Consider the following 6,653-nt stretch of genomic DNA (forward strand, 5'->3'; position numbering starts at 1 on the left):
CCGATCCCACTGGTTGTTGAGGTACATATACTGCTTGGGGCACCTCCTGCCTATCTCAGGTCGATGTTGCGGCCCTGCCTCGACCTCGGGGTCGGCATCTACCCCAAGCTTGGGCTCTATTTGCAGGCCCGAGTGCAGCACCACCGGCCGCGTCGCCTCGCGTCCATGCAAAAGAGTTAAACAAGTGATATTTTAAAGAACCAATAAAACAGACGTTGCAGGAAATCTTCCAAAAGACAACTTATAGCCTCCCGAAGATAAGTTAAGGATGTCTCCGCACCTATCCGCTGGACTCTACTAGTCGTTAGCTCTGTACAAGTGAGACCAGTGAACCTGGGGCTCTGATACCAACTTGTCACGACCCGATTTCTTGAGTCATCATGACACCTACTATAACCTAATAGTACGTAAGCCAACTCGTAACCCTGAACAACATGTAATGGGTCTTAGGGCATAAACTAAACAAGACTATGCAAAATTTAAGATAACAATATAAGCTGGAGCAAGTAAGCCAAAACATATATATACAAATAAAGATCCCTCCCAGAACTTGGAACTAACTAGTACAAAGCTACTAACAAAACGAGTACAATTCCGAAAAGTGGACCATAGAAACTGGACTGTCTTGTAAGGCGAAAGACATGTCTATATATATACAGATGGAGACGAAAATAGTACAAAACATCGTGTGCTCACCCCCATCTCCAGATCAGACTTCTCCATGCTGGAAATCAACGCTGTCCACTGGTGCTCGGACCTGCATCGCGAAACAGATGCAGAGCGTAGCATGAGTACCAAAAGAACAAGTACCTAGTTGGCATCATAGGCCGACATTGCTTGAAGAGAAAAGGCAATATGAAAAGAAGGAATAACGCAAACAGAGGTCAAGAACGGAAGTCTAAGTTAACAATGGAATGCACACGAGTGTAGAAAGAACTAACTAAACTAATCTATAAGCTAACTATACCTAATTGGACCCCCATAAGCCCAAAAGGTACACTCGTGTGCAAGTTTAAATAAAAACCAGAACGGACCCCATAAGCCTGATGAGTACACAGAATAACTATAACTAAAGAGAACAGTACCCAAGACCAGAGAACATCGAACCAGAACCTAAAACCTAATTAGTAGATATTGACAGTACGGAGGTTGGACCTCGAAACGGAGGCTCACCAGAAATATCCAAGTAACCAATCACAAGAATCAAGTAACTGAGGCCGGACCTCTAACTGGATGGTCTATATAAGTATCTAGGCGATCGAGGTCTGACCTTAAGACGGATGCTCTTCGAAAATAACACTGAGGTCGAGGCTGGAGCTCAAATCTGGATGTCCGAAAAAGGTGCCAATGTAGCTGCTGAAAGAGTCCCAATCGATCCATGATCATAAATGTCCGTGAAAACGCCGTCCACACTTAGCCAATCAATGTAAGTCCTTGGAACCAAATCAAAAACCAACTTCAAATAGCGAAGCGGAACCTAGTGTCGCCAACATAACTTGGGAAGTTGTAACATAAGAGAAATAAGGATAACTATCGTTGGAGCAAGTGTATCACCTAGCTAAGGCCAAACTATCAGACTCAAGTCTGCTACACTAGTCTACATGGATCTAAGCCGACCGAGTGACGTCGAGGCAAAACTAAGGCATATATGTTCTGAATCATGCATTTTTAAGGTAAGCCCTAGTCAAACCTAAACTAAGGCCCAATATGCTTCACATAAACAATAATCAAGCATACAAGTACTTCACATCATAAGAGGGTCAATTAATAACACATACCATACTCACAATTACCCGATAATTCCTGAAATAGGTCGAAAACATGATTTCTATACACCTATGCATGATTCAATAACTACCCAACCCAAATCCCAACTAATCAACATGCATTCACATGTTCGAGCTCAATCTAAGAGAGTGAAGCCGTAGCCAACCTGTAGGCCGATCATGCGCGCTCAAAAATCTCTTGGACTTTACCCTTTTCGATCGGCCTCGGAATGCTGCCACTCAAAAATAGAATCTTAACGTTATTACGTTCGTTTTGATTCTAACAACGCAGGAAATGGAGACAGACCAATTCGGGGTCAAAATGTAAAAAGTGGGAACTGCGCTGGAAATTCTGGATTTAACCCAAAAAATAGGTTGTTAATAGCTCCCCAAACTTGTGTTCCAAAATGGGACACAATTCGAGGCTCGGAAACAACACAATATCAACATGCAACCAAAACCTGGATTTTCTCAATCCTGTGCACGCATACAGACTATGCTACCTCACTAAATTCAACTCTCCAGACTGAATGACACAGTTGGAATTTCCATCAGAGGTCATCTCAATAAAAAGTGGGTCCCACTCCCAAAGGCCATTTTAACCAAAATCCACAGAGAGGCTCGAAATGAGTCCGAAGGACTCAGGAGTCAAACAAAAGGTTGTTCTTGACCAAACTCGACATTCCAGGGCAAACTGTACTGACAAATTTTTCATCCAAGCGCATTTTCCAAGAATGTTGACCAAAGTCAACCTAACCCAAATTTCGAAGGCTAAAATGCCTATTAGTCCTAAACTCGCACCGAAGGCCTCGATACTCATGCCAACCATGCTACTAGTATAATTTGGCAATTATGGAGCTGATGGAACCGTCAGAATTCCATTCTAAGGTCTAATACATGACGTTTTGACTAAATTCAACAATTCAAGCTTTTAAGTCTCTAAAACATGGAAAGATGCACAAAATCAAAATGAGCGACTAGGCAACCGAACAGTCAGTGCAGTAAGTCATAAATAACTTGGGATCGCTATAGGAATGCATTAAATGACAAAATGGAAGCACTAGGGCAAAATTGACCTGGAGGGTCATTATTCATTGTGGGTAGGCTGGACATTAAGTGCAATAGCTTTCTCTCGAACAACTATTATAACTGAGGTGATTTCTTTCGAACATCAACATGCTTAACAAGATAACCAGCCCAAAACCTTAATACCTCTACTATCTCGAGCTAGATGGGTAGGATTGGATTTAAGATTCACTCTCTCGGGCTGAACTCGTATTAACCCAATACCCACAAATCATTAATCAAAAGCTTTAGTCCCAAAACCTCTTTGTCAAGCAAGCTAAGAACTCAACATTATAATTGCATTTGCAACTACAATTCATAAATTAAAACTCAGGTAATGATTAAAACCACATTAAAACAACAATTTCATCATCAAACAACAATACCCATACGATAATGATACAAATAAGCACATCATCACATACCAATAATTGGGGTTTTAGCTATACATCATAAAAATAGAGAAACAGTTACCAAATGCAATGGCCATGATCTGGGTAAGAGTCTCCAAGCCTTTACAATGATTTTCAAGAATGAAATTCAAAGACCCACTTTCCAAATCCTCCAAAATTATACAATTCGACCTCAAAAATCAAGAGAAAACTCTAAGTCTAGAATGGGAACTGTATTATCTGGGAGAGGACTCTCAAAAATTACATTTAAAATCCAATTTATAGTTTCCCAAAATTAAGCCTGAAAGTCCACTTGGCGGATTAAGTCGCGCCTCGCCGAACCGATTGGCAATCCATCGAGTGTCCTCTGCCATAGCCATTTTGCATTGGCCTTCAGCATCTCAGGTCCTGTAACTTTGGGCGATCCAATTTGTTGTCGCGAAACCCATCGACGATCCGCCGACTGCACATTTTTGTCGCCAACTTGGTTCTTCCCTAGGGCTGTGCTGGAACTTTGGGCGGGCTGAAGAGCAACTCGACGGTACACCGAGTGGTCTTGGCGATCTCCAGGATTTCTTTTTCTTCACTTCTTCTGCCCTTTAGTTCCTTTTTTTGTCTGATTATGTCCTCGCCTTGATCTTTATCCTTCATAATTGTAAATCAACACTTTCACATCAGTTTAGAGCATAAAATAGGCATTTGAGGACACTAATACTATCAAAACAAAGCCCTAAAAAAGTCCAAATCTCAGCATCCTAGCCAGAGGTGAGAAAAATATGTGATCCAAATCCATTTCTATTGTTGTGATTCATTCTAGCTAGGCACCGTCCAATTGAGAAGGCTACTTGGAAGACCGAGCAGGAGATACGTGAGCAGTTTCACGGCTTAATCGTGACTTCAGGTACTTCTTGACTCTAACTTTCGTGGACAAAAGTTGTTTCTAGTAGCAGATGATGTAATGATCCTCCATGTCATTTTTTCCTTAATTCCTTATTTTCGTCATTAGGAGCGTTCTTATATTGACCCCAAATCATTTATGACTTGCTGGTATTGACTGTTCGGTCGCCTAGTCGTTTGTTTGAGTTTTATCCGAGTTCCCTTATTTTGGAGCTTTTGAAACTTGAATAGTTTGCTTTGGTCAAAATGTTAAGTAAACAACCAGACCCGAAATGGTGATTTTAGGCTAGTGGCATGGTCAGCTTGAATCCTGAGGCTTTCAGCGCAAGTTTGTGCCATTAGGCTTTTTAGCTTTTAAGCTTTGGACTAAGTTTGACCTTGGCAAACATTCTTGATAAATGTGCTCAGATTGAAATTTAGTTACAACGGTTAGCTCTGGAACGTCGAGTTTTGTATAGAAGGACCTTTAGTTTGTGTCCTAAGGCTTCTGGTGTGAGTTTGAGTACTTATACGAGATGTTGGAAAGCTTAAAGGCCTAGAGTTGACTTTCGTCAACATTCGGAGAATTAGTGGTCTTATGAGAATTCCTTCAGCACCATTACCTCCGAAATATGGAATTTGGTCCAGTAGGACCTTTCGTTTGGGTGTAAAGATCTTCGTGTTGATTTTTGGGTGGTTAGGCAAAAAATTAAGTTTTTGGCATAATGGGTCCCGATGGGGTATTTCTATCATAACAATCTTTTACAAAAATTCGACAATTCCATTTAGTCTGAAATGTTGAATTTGGAGGAGTAGTACACTTGGTTTATTTTCATTAGGCCCCGAATGAATCCCGAGGGTTCATTCTGAGACTTTCCAAAAAAGTAGAAAATTCTAATATTTGGTCCAGGCTTTAAGCGACCAGAAAATGTTGTGTTTAGCGACCAAAATTCCTATTAGCGATCAAATATGTCATATTTAAATCCGAAAATCAGCATTCAGCCATCAATTTCTAAACGCGATTTCTCTCTCATTTGAGCTCTGTTATGGGTGATTCAAAGGCTAGGTTGCTCAAAATTGGCGTGGCTACGCATTGTAGTGCTCGGGGATTGTCGGAGGACCTCCGTTTTAGGTAATTTTTGAGTTTTAGCTACTGTCCTCTCTTCTTCTTTAGTTTTAATGTTGATTTAAATGCATGAGCTCATTTCGTATAATTCCAAGCCCTGAATTGTGTTCTATTTCGAGACACAAGTTTGAGGTGGTAAATGAAACTTTTCACAGAGTTGATGTTGGGATTCTCGGTGTGGGTCCCACAATCCTGTTTTAGACCTGATTTTGGGTTCGTCTTCGAAAAATGCAATTTTGGTGTCAAAACAACTGTAATGAAGCTGTCATTCTATTTTTGATAGTGTGGCAGCATTTGGAGGCCAGACAGAAGGGAAAAGCTTCGGCTATATGGGGCGTGTGTGGTCGGCCTACATGTAGGATACAGCTTCCCTCCTTAGAATGAGAATGATTAAGTTATTGTATGTTCATTTGTATGAATTTTGGGTTGAATTGGTGGTTAATCATGTTAAATTCCTAGAATCCATGCCTTAAGCTACTTTTTGGGTATTCCGAGTAATTTAAGCATGTTTATTGTATTTGTTGATCATCCTCACCTTGTGGTGTGCATTATTTGTGATTTCTGAATATTGTTGGAGCATGTTTGGCTTTAGTTTATGCTTAGGATAGTGATTACCATACACTTGATTTCTTTCAGAGTTGTTAGACCCTTTAATATACCCAACGTCTCTTCGGACGACTTAGCTCCATGTAGACTGATGTAGCAGACCTGAGTTTGATAGTTTGGGCCTTAGCTAGGCAGTAACACCACCATTGGAATTATATACCCACAAATTCCCTATTTTCGTCGATTCCTGTAGGATAAGGTTCGGGCTAGAGTGATTTATTGATGCCACTCGGATTGGGGTTACTCCTCATAATACTCGTTCTGCCGCTTATCCTATTTCTTGCCAATTCATCTCTATTCGTTGTTCAAGTCTCCCAATTCACTCCACCGGGCATGGTTCAAGTCTTCGCCTTGGTATTATAGGATTTGTTCAAATCCTAGATTTCTGCAGCCATTGTTCAAGTTTATCTCACTTTGTAGTCGTGGTTCAAGTCCACTGCTCCTTACAACTTGGTGCAAGTCCATAGCTACTCTCACCTTGGCTTAAGTCCTTGGTCATATTTATACATGGTTCTAATCCACAATTATCCTTAGCCTTGGTTTAAGTCCTCGGTTACTCCAAATCTTGGTTCAATTCCTTGATCCTCAATCTTCAATTCGGTTCAAGTCCTTAACCCCTATCAATTCTGCATGACCTTTAGGCATGTGGATTGGTTCGGTTCGAGTATGCAAAAATAGTGGAAATCTTGGAAAGTGTGATGGATCTTCCTATTCAATTCAAAACTCTTTCTTGTACCTATCGGGGTTGTGGGAGTTCGCTCGGGTTTTACTGCATGAGTGTACGTGTCGGGTTTATGGGAGCCTGGTCTTATTTATTTAGTT

Source organism: Solanum stenotomum, chromosome 6, assembly GCF_019186545.1.
Source record: "Solanum stenotomum isolate F172 chromosome 6, ASM1918654v1, whole genome shotgun sequence".
NCBI lineage: Eukaryota > Viridiplantae > Streptophyta > Magnoliopsida > Solanales > Solanaceae > Solanum > Solanum stenotomum.